Source organism: Balaenoptera acutorostrata, chromosome 3 (assembly GCF_949987535.1).
Source record: "Balaenoptera acutorostrata chromosome 3, mBalAcu1.1, whole genome shotgun sequence".
Classification (NCBI taxonomy): Eukaryota; Metazoa; Chordata; class Mammalia; order Artiodactyla; family Balaenopteridae; genus Balaenoptera; species Balaenoptera acutorostrata.
The window spans coordinates 171,941,487-171,959,622 of NC_080066.1; the positions used below are offsets into that span (position 1 = coordinate 171,941,487).

General features: G+C 39.7%; 1 protein-coding gene and 1 long non-coding RNA gene across 10 annotated transcripts in view; one reads left to right on the top strand and one right to left on the bottom strand.

Moving 5' to 3' along the window:
* The window catches only part of LOC130707501 (cyclin-Y-like protein 1), a 142,619-nt gene that overhangs the window by 64,586 nt on the left and 59,897 nt on the right, over window positions 1–18,136 (bottom strand). The gene's annotated exons all lie outside the window — the stretch shown is intronic.
* On the top strand, window positions 578–14,582 carry LOC130707507 (uncharacterized). 4 transcript variants are annotated; one of them, XR_009007400.1, is made up of 3 exons: window positions 588–2,793; window positions 9,844–10,422; window positions 13,475–14,582. It is a non-coding gene; the product is annotated as an uncharacterized LOC130707507 (long non-coding RNA). The 4 variants fall into 4 exon arrangements; XR_009007399.1 differs by lacking the exon at window positions 13,475–14,582 and adding an exon at window positions 7,963–8,200 and having other exon boundaries at window positions 588–1,474; window positions 9,844–10,763; XR_009007398.1 differs by lacking the exon at window positions 13,475–14,582 and having other exon boundaries at window positions 578–2,793; window positions 9,844–10,763.

The window sequence follows — 18,136 nt, forward strand, 5'->3', positions numbered from 1 at the left end:
ACGCGTCACTGGCCAGCTCTGGGTCTGGGGTGCACGTATTAATCACTCTGAGCCTCAGTTCCTCGTCTGGAAAATGGGGATGATGAGGGTCTGTTTATCCTTGGACCGTCACGCGAAGACAAAAAGGTGACGCACGTCCAGAACCGCTCAGCATGGCGCCCCACCGGCAAAGCAACCCAGAGCGCAACGAAGGTTCACCCCCAGCACGGGCTACGCCGCGATCACAAGCAACCCGGATCAACGATGGGGGGGAAGGGAGGAGGCACATGGGGGCGAGGACGCGGACTGCGACCCAGAGAGCAAGCGGGGGTGGGGGTGGGGGGTGGGGGTCGCTCCTCCTGGCGCCCGGCCAGGAGCCCGGCGCTGGCGCCTCGCGTCAGGCACGAACCGGCTCACGAAGCAGAGAAACCGAGGGGCCCCCGGCGCAGGGTCGGCCAGGCCGCTTGACGAGGCCGCCGGCCGCCCTCTCTGGTCCCGAGAACCCAACGGCCTGGAGAGCCCCGCGCTGGGAGGCCACCTCCAGCTCCTCTCGGGTGCCGGTTCCGGCCCCGGCCCCGCTACGGCTCCTGCCCCGCTACGGCTCCGGCCTCGGTACTCACCGTTTAGGGAAGCCGACCAACCGCCTCAGACACTGCTGCACCAGCCCTCCTCGGCCGCGTCCACCGCAGTTCCGGGGAGGGGCTTGCGCTCACGAACGCCTGCGCGCTGGGAAGGAAGTCCCGCCCCCATTCTAGACCCCGCATTTAATTCGCTGCCCGGGGCGGCTTTCGCAGTCCAGGTACCGAGAGCGCGGACGGTGGGTGCAATGGGCTGCGCGGGTAGGTCCTCCTCTCGGGCTTAGGGAGCGGGAGCAACAGGTGGAGCCCGCCGTACCTCCTCTGAAGGGGCTCTGTTCTAGCTCATGTATGGGAACGTAAGTTCTTGTATTCTTGCTTTGGTTTTAGCGCAGTGGCTGTTTACGTACTGGCTGTGTGCCTGGAGCCTCGAAAACGTTTTAGCATTTAATTTACAACTCAACCAGCCTGTATTGGAGGTGTTTTCCGCAGGTTTTCATGCCTCGCCTGTTGCTCACTGATGGTTGGGGAAGGTCGGGCTGCCTCCAATAATCAAGCTAAACTGGGTCCTTTGTTACAGGCAGAGAAATCAGCTTCACGGTAGTTAATCTTTTTTTCGATGTGGGGATCACCAGACCATCTGGGAAACCTTTCCCACGCACTGTCTCTATGTCCGGTGACTTTGGGAAGTCCTAAAGGACAACGGGGGAATTCACCAAGCTTAGGTCGAGTGAGCCTCCCCACCACCCCGGAGCCAGCATGGGACACAGCTTAACTCATTTCTTGGAGGAACTTGCCAGTGTGTCCCCAAGAGCCTGGGTGGCATAGTCTGTGCCCAACTGGTGCCTGAAGCCTACGGGGACTGCACTTCCTGTGCTCCGGACTTCCTCATAGGTACTTTTCCATCTGGCTGTTCATTTGTATCCTTTAATATCCTTTGTAATAAATGGACACCAAGTTGGGGAAAGCAGGTAGGGGGACAGGGTGGGATGAATTGGGAGATTGGGATTGACATATATACACTAATATGTATAAAATAGATAACTAATAAGAACCTGCTGTATAAAAAAATAAATAAAATAAAATTCAGAAAAATAAAAAAAATAAATTATCTAATAAAAAACCATTTTCCAAAAAAAAAAAAAGAAAAAAACCCCAACATTTAAGGGTCTATTGCCACACAAGATGCGTTACATACATTATCATGTTAATCTTGACAATACATATGCAATATATTTATATCCTTAATTTAGAGTTGAGGAAACTGAGTCCCCCCCCAAAAAAAATGTGACTTCCCAAAAGTATTCCAACTACTAAAGATTGGAGCCAGGATTCCAACCTATGATTTCTAAGTCCATACCCTAGGGCTACTAGACCACTAAGGGTCATCGTTCCATCTATCATAAGAAGTGGCTGAACTGTCAGCCTAAAAATGTCTCTAAGGTGATAATTTTGCAAGAGAAAAATGTGCACACAAATTATTTAGTAATATTCATGTGACAACAAATTCTTTTACTGAAATTTCCACTATACGTCTTTTACCATCCCAATGTCATGTCAACATAGCATACAGAAGTATCAGGCATTCTGAAGAGGAGACAAACTCCTCTTCTGACTAAAGCAGTGTCACCAGTAATAAAGAGAGCATTTCCTTTTGAATGGCTCTTCAACTTCACATATGAAAACTTGAGCTCATTTTTCCCCTCCCTCCTTTTATCTACAGAGGTACACACAGCCCTCTGCTTCTCCATGGACACATCTTAGAACTACTCTAACCTTTCCTCTCTCCCTCACACCCCACGTCAAATCTCACAACGGTACGCAAGATGAGCATTATCCTCAAGTGTTCTGGGGTGGAATGAACTTACTAAGGAGCAAACACACCTGCTGCATTAATAAATCTTTCCTTATTTTTGTTTTTGTATTGTTTATTTTGGGTTTTTTCCATATATTTCAATATTAACAGGATAATACTGCATGGTAACTTCGATATGTTTTTAATTTAGTATACATAGAAGGATAATAATTATTAAAATTTAGTTCCAATTATATATATATTAATTCCCACACACAAACACGTGTGTATATACTAGGTCACAATTTTAAATGTATTCCTTACTAAGAATCATGGTAAAAAAAAAAATTGAAAATCATTGTTCTACAGTATTTTGCAAAGAGTAAAAAGGAAGATTACTAATGTCTGCCCTAAATACATGAGCTCTAACAGGAATATTGAAAGGTACGTAAAAAATGAGTTCAGGAATAACTACACAAACTTAGAAGATTCCTGGAAACATTGTAATATCTCCCATTATTCTTTTTAATCAGCTTATTTCCCCATTAACAAATGGTAGTAAAAAATCCATTGAAAAATATTTTTTAAAAATATATAGATATAGGACATAGCAAGGGAAAGGGGATAGCTAAGAGGACTGGGTTTACATAGCAGCCAATCTAGTAAGCGAGGAACCCAGGAGGAAAACAGAATAGTAACTGACAGCTATAAAAAAAAGAAAGAGAAAAAAAATCACCTGCAGAAAGAAAAAAATCATCCTGGCACCTGCAGAAAGAAAAGATGATAAACAGCTATCATAGGAAGGGAAGGAGACCCGCTTACTTAACCTATAGAAGACAGGTGGGCTGATATGTTCAATAATTCAGCAAGTATTTATTCAAGAGCTGCTGGGTACCAGGCACTGGTTCTGGAGTCTCCAGCACAATCTAATAACGCTTTATGCCTAGCCAGAGAATTTGTCAGATGACAAATATGGACTGAGTGCTTATTATATACTGGACACTGAGCTAAGCCCTGGCAGGGACATGGTGGTACAGACAGATACAAACCCTGCCCTGTTAGAGCTTCACAGTCAGAGAAGACACAAGTTAAAAAAAACAACAAAAATCAACGAAATCATCCTAAGTGTACAAAGACCTACACAGGAACAATACACGGTACTATCAAGAACATCGCTTAGTTCGGAGGTAAAGGAGGCCTTCCCTGAAAAGTCGAGCCCTGAAAGATGAGTAGGAATCAGTGACAAGACAGAATAGAAGGAACAGTGTGTTCAAAGGTCCCAGGCTGAGGGGATTTATTCAATCACTTCATAAACACTCACTGAACATTCTGGATCTACCAGTCACTGTGCTCTGCATGTAGAAAGAAAACTATACAAGCAAAGCACTCTGATTCTGTGTATCTGAGTGGCTTCTTGCAGAAATAAAATCAATAGGACTTGATACAAAACTAATTACTGAGAGAAAAAGAAAGCGTATAAAATTATTACCAGGTTTCCCTCCAGTACAATTTAAAAGGATGATCAGGCTTCAATAACAAATGGAGGCATATTTAGATAAAAAGTGATGAATTCAGTTTTGGGCACACTGAGTTTGAAAAACCAGCAAGACATTCTGGTAGAGACGTGGTGGTGGCAGCACCCAGCAAGCAGCCCTGGCCCAAAGTCTGGGAGAAAAGCCCAAGGCTATAGCCACGTATTTGGAAATCAGGTCGGAGATGTTAAGTCTAGGAGCGGAGAATAGGACACAGAAAGCGAGTCCCTAACACAATACGCATGGATCCTGTCTACTCATTTGACTGCTATTACTGTAAATGGGGCACCAAATCAGAAGAAATGGAGTACAAACAAATCAATTACAAAATGTAAAAGCTCATCAGTCAACCCCAAATCAACCTGTAAAAGCTGTGTGAAACAATGATTCCTTTTCTCTAATGCTAATGATACGATATAATGGAATGGTGGAGTTGAAGAGGGCCTTAGACATATAATTCACCCCCTTACACTATGACAATAAAGAAACCAACATCCACAGAGACTATGGAAGTTGTTCAAGGTTAACTAGCTAGCTATTGCCAGGGTCTGGATACTACCTCCACAAAGCAAGAATCTAATTTAAATAAAACAACAAAATTAAGATCCCTCATGCGTTCCTAAATAACTATTAATTTAATTTCACATGAATATTTTCTTCTTTAAGAGAAACAAAGCCAATTTTCTCCCTACTGTCCCTTATCGTAAAAGATCTAGTTCAGACATTCCTATCATTCCTTTCAGCAATATATGAACTACCAGTCCTCCAGTTATAGTTACCTTGAAGAAAAATATCGTCTAAGGAAATATAATTGCTACTTACACCATTTGTAAGTCAATGAGTAAATATGGATCTATAGGAGTAAATAATGATGTATATATCCTACCTAAATTATAAATATATCTCAAGATTTTATTTTTAAATTTTTAAAATAAATTTACTTATTATTTTATTTATTTATTTTTGGCTGCATTGGGTCTTCATTGCTGTGGACGGGCTTTCTCTAGTTGCAGCGAGCGGGGACCAGTCTTTGTTGCAGTGCGCGGGCTTCTCTTGTTGTGGAGCACGGGCTCTAGGCACGCAGGCTCAGTAGCTGTGGCTCGCGGGCTTAATTGCTCTGCGGCATGTGGGATCTTCCCAGACCAGGGCTCGCACCCATGTCCCCTGCATTGGCAGGTGGATTCTTTACCACTGCGCCACCAGGGAAGCCCTATCTCAAGATTTTAATATGTTGTCCAGACTAGGTCCATATGCTTTTCGTATGGGAATCATGAAGAAACTAAGCAGTATAATGGACGTTTAAAATCACAATATGTAGTGACTTTTACTATGAAATAATGATTAAATAAAATAACAAGTCATTCTATTCCTATGTATATTCTGATTAACTACACAAAAGGATTTAGAGCAGCACACATGTTTAAACATGCAAAATATTGAACACTTTAGTATTTTTTTAGAAAATACTAGTTAAAAGAATCAGAGCTGACTAGTATATCCTGAGTTTGGGGGGGGGGGGGATTTTTTAGCTAGAGAAAAGTAAATAATTTTGAAGGAGAAGAGAAATGTATGTACTAACCACCTGAGGAAAGCTGATAACCAGGGTGAGCAGGGAGTTAAGTTTACAGAGTCACAGAGCAAGGAGGCGTCTCGGCAGCATGACTAGTACAGCTCCCTCACTTCACTGACAGGATTCAGAGGAGCTAAACGATGCTCCCAAGGTCACACAGCTGGTTTGTGGCTGTGCTCTGTGTTTCTTAGCAACAGGGATTAAAAGAAAAACACAAATTACATAGCTCTCACTGCTGAATAAAAAGAAACATAAAATTAGCCTAGAGACGGATTATATATATACTCCTGTATAATAAATAAGAGACTAGAGTTAACTAATAAAATATATGCCATTTTGGAACATTAAGAAATATTTTTCTTGAAGAAAAAAAAAAAAAGAAAGGAGGTCACATCTACTTACCCACCATTATACCGAAAGAAATGAGTAAAACGCTAGAATTTCTGACCCTCCAGCAGGTTTCTGCTAATCCAGTATTTGAAAACCATCTTGATGAAACAAATGGTTTTTAAACAATGTGTATCTCAGAAAACTACGGAAACCGTGTGAATGTTCCTACTTTGTAAAAAAAAAAAAAGATTTAATCTGCGTAAATAGCAGAGATGAGGAACAGGAAAAACTGAGGATACTCCCAGGTTTGTAACCTGTGACGTTAAGTAGATGTTGGTGCCGTTTAGCCCAGATAAGCAGACAACCCAAATTTGAGAAAAGATCTGAAGGAAGTGATAGAGCGAGCAATGCAATGCCGATACCTGAGGAAAAAAACATTAAAAGCAGAAGGAACAGCAAGTGCAAAAGCCCTGAGGTAAATGTGTATTTGGTGTATTTAATGAATAGCAAGGATGGCTGGAGTACACACTAAGCGAAGAAGGGAATAGTAAGAAATGAAGTCAGAGCTGTAATGGGGAAAAAGGGGAGGTCACAGAAATCAGAGCAAGTACATGCTCAAACCATAATGGAACTAAATTAGAAATCAGTAACAAAAAGATATGCAGAAAATCTCCAAATATATGGAAATGAAACAACACACTTCTAAATGACTCATGAGTTTCATGAGTCAAAGAAGAAGTCTTGAAATAAATTTAAAAACTTTTTCAACTAAATGATAATGAAGATACAACATATCAAAATTTGTAGGATGCAGCTAAAGGGAAATTTATAGCATTAAAATGCATATACTAGAAGAACGATCTAAAAATCAATAACCTGAGCTTCCTTTTAAGAAACTAGAGAAAGAAGGGACTTCCCTGGTGGCGCAGTGGTTAAGAATCCGCCTGCCAGTGCGGGCGACATGGGTTCAATCCTTGGTCCGGGAAGATCCCACATGCCACAGAGCAACTAAGCCCGCGTGCCACAACTACTGAGCCTGCGCTCTGGAGCCCGTGAGCCACAACTACAGAGCCCAAGTGCCACAACTACTGAAGCCTGCATACCTAGAGCCCGTGCTCCACAACAAGAGAAGCCACCACAATAAGAAGCCCACGCACTGCAACAAAGAGTAGCCCCCGCTCGCGGCAACTAGAGAAAGCCCACATGCAGCAATGAAGACCAAACGCAGCCAAAAATAAATAAATAAATAAATTTTTAGAAAACTAGAAAAAGAAGGGAAAACTAAACGTAAAGCAACCAGAAGGAAGGAAGTAATAAATATGAGAAGAAAAATCAGTGAAATTGAAAACAGGAAAACATTAAAAAATAATAATAATAAAACCAAAAGCTGGTTCTTTGAAAAGATCAAAAAACTGGTCAACCTCTAGCCATGGTAAACAAGAAAAAAAACTGAGAAGACACAAATTACCAATATGAGGAATAAAAGAGAGGACATCACTACTGGTCCCACAAACATTAAAAGGGGATACTAGCATAGCATAATATGATGCCAATAAATTCAGTTATCAGATGAAATAGTTAAGTACCTGAAAGACAAAAACTACCAAAACTCACTCAAGAAGAAATAAATGACCCAAATACCCATATATCTATTAAATAAATAGAATTTTTAGTTAAAAATCTTTCAAAAATAAAATTCCAGGCCCAGATGGTTTAATGGGTGAATTCTACCTAACATTTAGGGAAGAAATAATATCGATTCTAGACAATCTCTTCCTGAAAAATAGAAAACCACTTCCCAAGTCATCTCATCTCATCTCAAGTCATCTCATGAGCATTCCCCTAAAACCAAAAACTAGGCACAAATATTATAATAAAACTGCAAACCAGTATCTCTCATTGAGGGCAAAAATCCTCAAAAACATAGTAGCAAATAGAGTCCAGAAACACATAAAAGACTCATACATCATGACCAAGTAGATTTCATCCCAAGAATGCAAGGCTGATCATCATTTGAAAACTGATCAGTGTAATTCACCATATTAAGGACTAAATAAGAAAAGCCATATACGATATCAATAGATTCAGGAAAAAAACCTTCAACAAGATTTAATACTCATTCATGATTTTAAAAAAACTGTCAGCAAATTAGGACTTGAGGAAACTTCCTTAACTTAATAGTATCCATAAGAAACCTACAGCCAACATCATACTTAATGACTTAATGATGAGAGACTGAATGCTTTCCCCCAAAGATCAGGAACAAGGCTGGGAGGTCCTCTCTCACCACTCAAACAGTGGAGGAATCTGGCAGACGCAACTTCAACCAAGTGATCAAGATTAACATCACCAGTGAAAAGGCATGCTGATGTCATGTACCCCTGAAATGATGGGATGAGAGAGGCACGTCTCCTCGACGGTATTCTTCCCAAAAGCCCATAACTCCAATCTAACAGTGAGAAAAACATCAGACAAACACAAGTTGAGGGACATTCTACAAAACACCTGACCAGTACTCTTTAAAACTATCAAGATCATGAAAAGCAAGGAAAGACTAAGAATATGTCATAGCCCAGAGGAGACGAAGGAGATGGGATAACTAAATGCAACGTGATATCCTGGATTAGATTCTGAAACAGGAAAAAAAGGACATTAGTGAAAAAACTGGTGAAATCCAAACAAAGTCTGGCACTTAGTAAATAGTGTTATACCAATGTTAATTTCTTACTGTTAACAAATATACCACGGTTACGTAAGATGTTAGCTTTAGGGGAAACTGGTAATAGGCATATAGTAACTCTAAACTATCTTTGTAACTTCTCTGGAAATCTAAAATAATTCCAAAATAAAAATTATTTTTTTAAAAAAAGTAAAAGGGCATTAAAAGATATACTGTGTAAACACTAACCAAAAGAAAGCTGGAGTGAGTATATCACTATCAGATAAAGTAGACTTCACACAAGGAATATTTCTAGGGATAAAAACAAACATTACATAGCTACGAGGGGTTACTTCACCAAGAAAATATAACAACCCTAATTGTATATGCATTAATTACAAATATCAAAATACATAAACTACTGGTAAAAATGATATATTTGAAAGGAGTAGACAAATCTGCAATTATAGTTAGAGACTTCAGTATTCCAGTTGTTTAGTCAGTAGAACAAGTAGCAAATATCCTTAGAGATACAAAAGATCTGAAAAATATCAATCAAGTTTACTAACTGACATTTATAGAACATTACACCAACAACGGGAGAATACACATTCAAATATACATGGAATCATCACCAAGATCGACCCATGTTCTGGCCAAAAAACAAACCTCAGCAAATTTAAAAGAAATAAATTCAAGCAAAGTCTGTTCTGTGCCCATTACAGAATTAAACTAGAAACGAATAACAGGAAGGTATCTGGAAAACCCCCACAAATAAGAGGAAAATTATGTGAGATACACACACACACAAACTGTATGTGTAAATCATCCCCCCTCCCTTCCTCCCCACCATCACCAGAGCTACAAAGAGAGATGCCCAGGCTGTACTTTTGTGAATCCTTTTCCTCTTCAACAATGTCTACTACTCAAGGAAATATAGTTTATAATTTTATTACCAAAAGTATTTCCAAGCAAATACAGTTTACAAGCTTATTACCAAGAGAATTTCTATGACAATTCTAAATCCATCAGACTTCTCAGTCTAATTTTTCACCTGAATATGTAAATATTTTTATGCTAGCCATATAACTCTCATTCTGCCCAAAACATATTAAAACCAAATATACAGAACTCTTTAAAGAAAATATTGTTCTACTCTAATATTTTTTCGGTGATAAACAGTATTTTTGGTTTTGTTATAATATTATTGCATCTACTCCTTAATGAAACACAGGCACTTTCTGAATTATGAATATCTTCTTCAAAGGTGACCTTTTTTAAAAGCTCTGAAACTGTTCACCTGTCCAAGGAGTTTTTGCCCTTACAGGGATGTCCATTAGCACCGCCTAGTGGATGAAATAAGAAACTGAGGTTCAACATCTTTTCCTTATCTTCTTTCTTAGAATTGAAGACAGCCTGCTGAAGCAAGATGGAACTTTAAATTCTGAGGCCCAACCCATCATATCGTCTGGAGAGAAGAGGGGGAAATGATGTCTGAAGAACTTAAGTGACTTGAATGTGATAGCAGAGATAGACACCAGGTCCCCTGATTCTTACAGTAGCAAACTGGCCCTTTCCACTGTACACTACAGCTATGTGGAAAAAAAAAATTAACCTCAATCCTTACCTTACACTGCATACAAAATTTAAGTGGAAATGAATCACAGACCTGAAATTAAGAGCTAAAACCTCAAAACTTCTAAAAGAAAGCACAGGAAAAAAATTTAATTGACCTAGATTTGGCAAAGATTTCTTACATATAACACAAAAAGCACTAACTATAATGAAAAAATTCAATGAATTAGACCTCATCAAAATTAGACCACAGCAATCTGACTCATAATCACATGTAAAGATGTTCAATGTCCACTGGTCATTTGGGAAATCCAAATTATAAATACAATGAAATACTACTACACTAGACCGCTGGTAATACCACCAGAATGACCTAAAACCAAAAAGACTGATCATACCAAGTGTCAGTAAGTATATGGAGTAATTCAAACTCTCATACTCTGCTGGTGGAAATGTAAAACTGTATAATCACTTGAAACAGTTTAGCAGTTTCTTGAAAATGTAAACATATGCCTACTATATGACACAGCCATTCCACTGCTAGCTATTCACCAGAGGAAAGAAAGCACATGTCCACACAAAGATCTATACATGAATGTTTACAGGCACTTAGTTTGTAATCGCCAAAAACTTGAAGTTACCCAAATGTCTATCAACTGGTGCATGGATAAACAAAGTGTGCTATATCTTTAAAATGGAATAATTAACAATAATAAAAAGGAATAAACTATTGATACATGCAACATCATGAATGAAATTCCAAATAATTATGTTGAGTAAAAGAAGCCAGACGAAAGAGTAGCTACTGTATGATTCATTTCTATAAAATTCTACAAACTGAAAACTAATCTGTAGTGTCAGAAAGCAGATCAGTGGTTGCCTGGAGTGGGAGAGGCTATCAGAAGAAAGGGAGAGGATATTACAAAGGAGCACAAAGTTACTTTGGGGAGTCATGGGTATGTTCATTATCTTAATGGTGATGATAGCTTTATAGGTATATACATAGAGGTCAAAATTCATCAAATTGTACAGTTTAAATATGTGCAGGTTATTAGATGTCAATACACCTCAACAGAACTGAAATGAAATGTATATATACACATCCAGTGATCCAGCATTCCATTCTTAGGCATTTATCCAAGAGATATGAAAACATGTCTACATTCTAGAACAGAAGAATCTGTCACTAATGTATAGTGACAAAAAGCAGATCATTGGTTGCCTAGGGTCAGCGTGGAGAATTAACTGCAAAGGGGCACCATCTGGAGAGAAAATTTTATAACTACATGAAGTTTCTGGATAGGAAGTTGCCTATGCATCCAAAGTAAAGGATGCTCTGAATTGCCAACAGTTGATTTAAAAGACCAATAACAATTATCCTTTACTGAACACAACTCTACACCAAGCATTGTGTCCTCTGCATGCACTTCCTCTAATCTTCTCGACAATCCTGCAATGTAGGTTTTACTCTTCTCAGTTTAGATTAGGAGGCTTGGACTCAGATAAGCAACTTACCCAAGGTCTCTCAATAGATAAATGAGCAAGCCTTGGCCTCCAAGAATACATCTGGGCATGTCTTAAGATAAAGTATTTCCGACACTACATACTGCCTTCTCAATGCCCAACATACTTATTAACTAGAGGTGACTTCTATTCTAGTGAAACTTCAGAAAAGTGCGTTTGCTTCCTTAAACAAGTACTTCCTTGAACACAAGTATCTGCTGGTACAATGCCACTTGTTCTCCAGGAGACGCCTAACACATACTAAGTACTCAATATTTTGTATGTTTTTACCTGAACTCCTAAGATTCACTCTAAAGTAACTATTAGTTGCATTATAAATCTCCATTATTAACATCTCTGATTTGGAGGGGAAATTACACTGTAAGGCACAGCCACAGACAAGGATATAATAGATTTTGCGATTATGTCTGACCTGATTACCACATACCAGTATCATAAAGCCAAAAAGGTGGTGACTGTGAAGAACTAAGTCTGAACACTTTCTCCCTGCCTCCCACATTTGGTGGCCACCATGGACAACAAAAGGCACTGCAAAAAGCAAAATATCCAAGTTGAAAGAGGTACAGATATAAAGATCCTGGACTTTCCTCTATGGTTTAATGGTACTGGAGGTGGTGCCCATGAAAAGAAGACCTTCTAACCAAGCAGTCTAGCAGAATAAAAACTAATTGTAGGGACTTCCTGGTGGCGCAGTGGTTAAGAATCCACCTGCCAAGGCAGGGGACACGGGTTCCATCCCTGGTCGGGAAGATCCCACATGCCGCGGAGCAACTAAGCCCGTGTGCCGCAACTACTGAGCCTGTGCTCTACAGCCCATGAGCCACAACTACTGAGCCCGCAAGCCACAACTACTGAAGCCCGTGTGCCTAGAGCCCGTGCTCCACAACAAGACAATCCACCGCAATGAGAAGCCCGCGCACCGCAACGAAGAGTAGCCCCTGCTCACCGCAACTAGAGAAAGCCCGCGAGCAGCGATGAAGACCCAATGCAGCTGAAAATAAATAAACAAATAAATAAATAAATAAAACTAATTGTAAAAATTTTTTGAAACTCTCTTATAGGGAAAGAATAAAATTTATGTGACCTAAGTAAATCATACACAGAATAACAGAAAATTCTATGGGCTATTAGGTAGGTAGTTCATTATGGATATACTAGAAATTTATGTACTAGGAAGTTTGTCACTTTTGTTTCCTAAAAAATATAGGGTGGGGCCACTCATGCACTGCTGGTAGAAGTATAAAATGGTACAAGCACTTTGGAAAATTGTTTAGCAGTATTTTCTAAGCTGGACATATGCATATGCTGTGACCAACAGTTCTAGTTCTATGGAGACACCTAAAAGAAATGCCTACATATATTCACCAAAAGACTTCTACAAGAATGTTCATAGCAGCATTATTCATAATAGCCAAAGACTGAAAACAAAAGAAATGTCCACCAAGAGTTAAGTAAATGATATAGTATATTCATATAATGGAATACCATACAGGAATGAGAATGAACAATCTATTTCTCCACGCAACAATACGGACAAATCTCTTTTTTAAAAGGCTGAGCAAAAGAAGCTAAACACAAAACAGTATATTCCGTGGTTCCTACTATGTAGAGTTCAAAATCAGGCAAACTAACCTACGGTGTTAGAAGTTAGGATAGGTATAGTTAACCCTTTGCAGGGAATGGGGGAAACTGGACAGGGGTACATGGGAAGCTACTAGGCTAATACAACAGGTTATGTTCCTATTCTTAATCTGGATGCTGGTTAGATGGGTGTTTTTAACTGTGAAAATATAACAAGCTGTATATTTACGATGTGTGCTCATTTCTGCATATGTTCCAAAAGCTTGTTTTAAAAAACAAATAAAATATATGTTTATGAAAGTACCTCTTTAACTGAGATTCTTAATCCATTAATCTTCTTTTTTTTTTTTTAAGAATAGAATGGTGAAGGAAGAACAGACCAGACCATGGACCAAACTCAATGCAGAGACAAGAGAGGAATATCATGGCTATCCAAGGTTGAAGCAAGATCATCTCAGTGCATGTTCTGAAAAGGATAGTAATCTCTCTCAACAAGGTGTTAAAAGACTCTCCCTGGGCTTCCCTGGTGGCACAGTGGTTGAGAATCTGCCTGCCAATGCAGGGGACACGGGTTCGAGCCCTGGTCTGGGAAGATCCACATGCCGCGGAGCAACTAGGCCCGTGAGCCACAACTACTGAGCCTGCGCATCTGGAGCTTGTGCTCCGCAACAAGAGAGGCCGCGACAGTGAGAGGCCCGCGCACCGCCATGAAGAGTGGCCCCCGCTCACCGCAGCTAGAGAAAGCCCTCGCACAGAAACGAAGACCCAACACAGCCAAAAATAAATAAATTAATTAATTAAATTAAAAAAAAAAGACTCTCCCAACTAAGCAACACTCTCCACTTTCCTGCCAAAGGCAAACTGAAAGCTTATAGCTAATAGGCTACTCTCTGAAATGCCCACATGCTTCTGCTCTAACCAGTTGAGTTGTAACCAAGAGTCAGCTGTGTTTGTTCTCACACCAGTTTATCCCAATTTACTTGAATACTGCAATTACATAATTAAGTATTACATAAACATACGAATGCAAAGACAGAGTCGTTTCTATGACAACTAAATTGAAAGTTTAGAAAAACTCAACAAAGATAAGTTGCCAAAGGAAACTGCTATTGAATTAGGAAGAACAAGACAACTTGCAAAAGCTGAGTAAAAAATAATCAAAAAAATCTAAGACAGGCTTTCAGACTGCTTCATAAGCATCTTTAAATTCTCACTCAACTTTAGAGCTTCCCTGGTGGCGGAGTGGTTAAGAATCCACCTGCCAACGCAGGGAACTCAGGTTCGAGCCCTGGTCCGGGAAGATCCCACATGCCGCAGAGCAACTAAGCCCGTGCGCCACAACTGCCGAGCCTGTGCTCTAGAGCCCGCGTGCCACAGTCACTGAGCCCGTGTGCCACAACTACTGAAGGCCCACGCACCTACAGCCTGTGCTCTGCAACAAGAGAAGCCACCGTGATGAGAAGCCCGCACACCCGCAACGAAGAGTAGCCCCGCTCGCCGCAACTAAAGCCACACACAGCAACGAAGACCCAACACAGCCAAAAACAAATAAATAAAATAAACAAATTTATAAAAGTAAATAAATAAAGTTATAAGAAACATTCTCACTTCAACTTTAAAGAAAACCTGAACGTGACATTACAAGTGCATTATGGGGGTATTTATGCAAGAAAAAGGATTATGAACTGTATTAAGCAGACCCATACTCAAAAGGTAGTGGACCTACGACAAAAGATTGGCAAACAGATGTATTTTTTTACACCAAAATGAAATACTGAAAGTATGGATCATTTTTATGACTCCCCACATTAATATTAACCAATTTTGGGTGATTAGCTAACCAATTCAGTCCAACTGTGAGGGATTAAAAATCGTGATGTGCCTCTCCAGCACAACACTCGAGAAAACCGGGCACATAGTCCTGGCTACTCAAGGCCCACACACACACACACACACACACACATATACACACACACACACACACACACGCACACACACACGCACATACACACACACATACACACGCACACATACACACACACACACGCACACACGCACACACACACACATACACACACTACACACACACACACGCACACATACACACACACATACACACACATACACACACGCACGCACACACATACACACACGCACACACACATACACACACACGCGCGCACACACACACATACACACACACGCACACACACATACACACACGCACACACATACACACACATACACACACACGCACACATACACGCACACATACACACACATACACACACATACACATACACACACATACACACACATACACACACACATGCACACACACACACATACACACACACACACACACACACTCTCTCTCTCTTTCTCTCTCTCACACACGTACACCCCGTAAGCACCCCACCTCACCAAAACAGTACTAAATGACAGGTGTCAAATAAAAAAAGAAATCAAAAGAATAGTAAAGGCAAAAGAAGTGTGGTGATACAGAAGGTCTTAGAAATAAGGGCATACAAAGGAGATTTTCACACAACTTTTCCCATTTGCCCAGCAAATAGGACAGGTAGTCTTAAAGAGAAAACAACCAAAAGCTAGCCGGTAGCAAAGTTCTTCCTCATGACCTCGTTGCTACCCTGTGCTAGTCTTGAATGCAAGAGTTCCCAAATGCGATTAGCAATAGACACAGTTTACAGCACTTTTATTTCCAGATTTGGCTGCAGAGTCTCACTCTGTGGTATCACTAGGGGGAGCACTTACTCCTATTTTTTTCAAAAAGGGGAGGGGGTGGGGGGGAGAGAAAGAAAAGGGAAAAAGTTCCTAATTAACGATGTACTTTATCTGACTGTCCCTAAAAGGCAAAGGGCGAAATGTTTTAAAACTCACAGTGCAAAGTGACAAACGGTTTTTAAATGACTGTGAAAGTAAGCAACATAAAAGTTAGGTTAGGTACATTAACCAATCAACACATTTAATGCATAATATAAATAGCAAATATTGCTTAAACAGGCTGACCTCAGCATCAGTTTAAAATAAGTATAATATGTGAAGATTCTGATAAATACTATTAGCAAAGGAAGTTAATAGATATCTATCACAAACTTCAGTTGATATACTTTACTTGCCTATTACTTTATTAAATTATTGGAAGACAAAATTAATACTGCTATCCTCTTTTAAAAGTTTGTAATGTACCTTGAGCACCTAAGGAGTAAGGAATTAGGGACATGGCAAAAGAAACAGAAGGGAATTAGTATCAATTGGGTACCTTTTTGGTGTTTGGGGCTCTACACATAATACAACCACCTTGGGAAACAAGAATTATTATTTTCCACTTTGCAGATGAGAAAACCAGGATTTAACAACCATAATAACTTGCCCATGGTCACACAGATAGTAAGTGGTAGAACAGGACATAACCTAAATCTGTCTGATTCTATTGCCTACAATACAAAAAAGTCAAAAGTTGCTTAATTCATCTAGCACTTTGGTCATCTTAAGATAAATAAACACACTTTATTCCATTAAGAGGTATGTATTTATATCATAGCACAGAACAAGAAAGAACCAAAACAGCAACAACAATAAAAAACAGCTTACCCTCTGAGAGCTTACAGTCTATTGAAGACAACGTACACACACACACAAGTTAAGGAATTCAAAGGTATGCAGCCACTAAGTGATATGGGAGCTCAGAGAGCCTGAGATCCATGTAGTTTCAGCAGTTAGGGAAGGCCTTATGAAAGATGCAAGATTACAGCTGGATCCTGGGGATGGAGAATATTGGAGAGGTATAACGAAAGGTATTCCAGGATGGGGAAAAGCAGAGTTAAGGATGAATGTGATGTATCTGAGTGACAGTGAATAAGGCAGCACGACTGCTTCAAAAAGTGAAGGACTGCGTGGAAACAACCCGAGCGTATGAACAAACAAAATGTGATATACTCCCACGGTGGAATACTATTCAGCAGTAAAAAGAAACAAAGTACTGACACGCTACAATGCCCATGAACCTTGAGAACATTATACTAAGTGAAAGAAATCAGTCACAAAAGGCCACATATTGCATAATTTTACATAAAATGTCCAAAATAAGCAAATCCATAAAGAAAGAAGGTAGACTAGTGGTTCCCAAAGGCTGGGAAGATTGGGCAGAAGTGGGGACTGACTGCTAATAGGTACAGCGTTTCTTCTGAAAATGCTCTAAAATTGATTGTGGTGATGAACGCACAACTCTATGAATACATGAAACCACTCAACTATAAATGGGTGAACCATATGGCATATGAACGACACCTCAATGAAGCCATTAAAAAAAAAAGTTGAGGGCCTGGTGGGGCATCCCATTGCAGAGCTAAGATGGAGTCACTTATGCCAAGCTTAAGGGTCTGGAATTTATCTGACAGGCAACTAGAGATATGTGAGTAAAGGTTTACCTAATGAAAGCACAGTGTACAAACTTAGGACCCTTCTCTAACAAAATTATTCCTAAAATATACACCAAAATCACAAAGAAGAGAGAGAACTAAAAGAAGATATTGTGATATGATTTTGACTAAGCCACAAGCTGTGACTATTAGGAAAGTTGTTTTGTTTCAGTGCTAAATGCCACAGATGGGTATATCAGCATCATATTTATGCAAAACCACAGAATCATCTGTGTCAAATCTTCAAATACTGTAATGTTCTAAACTTAATTATGAAAATAGCATTAATAATTGATCTGCCATATTTTAGGGTAAGATAATGAACAGTGTAATTTGTTTTTCATTGGACAGCAGTCCAATATAATGCTTTTTTAGATACTAGGTTCAGTTTAAATGCTATCAGAACCTCCACTAATATAAAGCATTTCCTACCGATACTTATACATTTGACTCTGAAATCTAATGTAACATAATCTTCCAAAATAGATTTAATGTACAAAAATAAGAGAGCTACAGAAACAAATCTGACATTCAAAAGCAAAGAGGAAAATTCTGGATATTAAATATCCAAAACAGC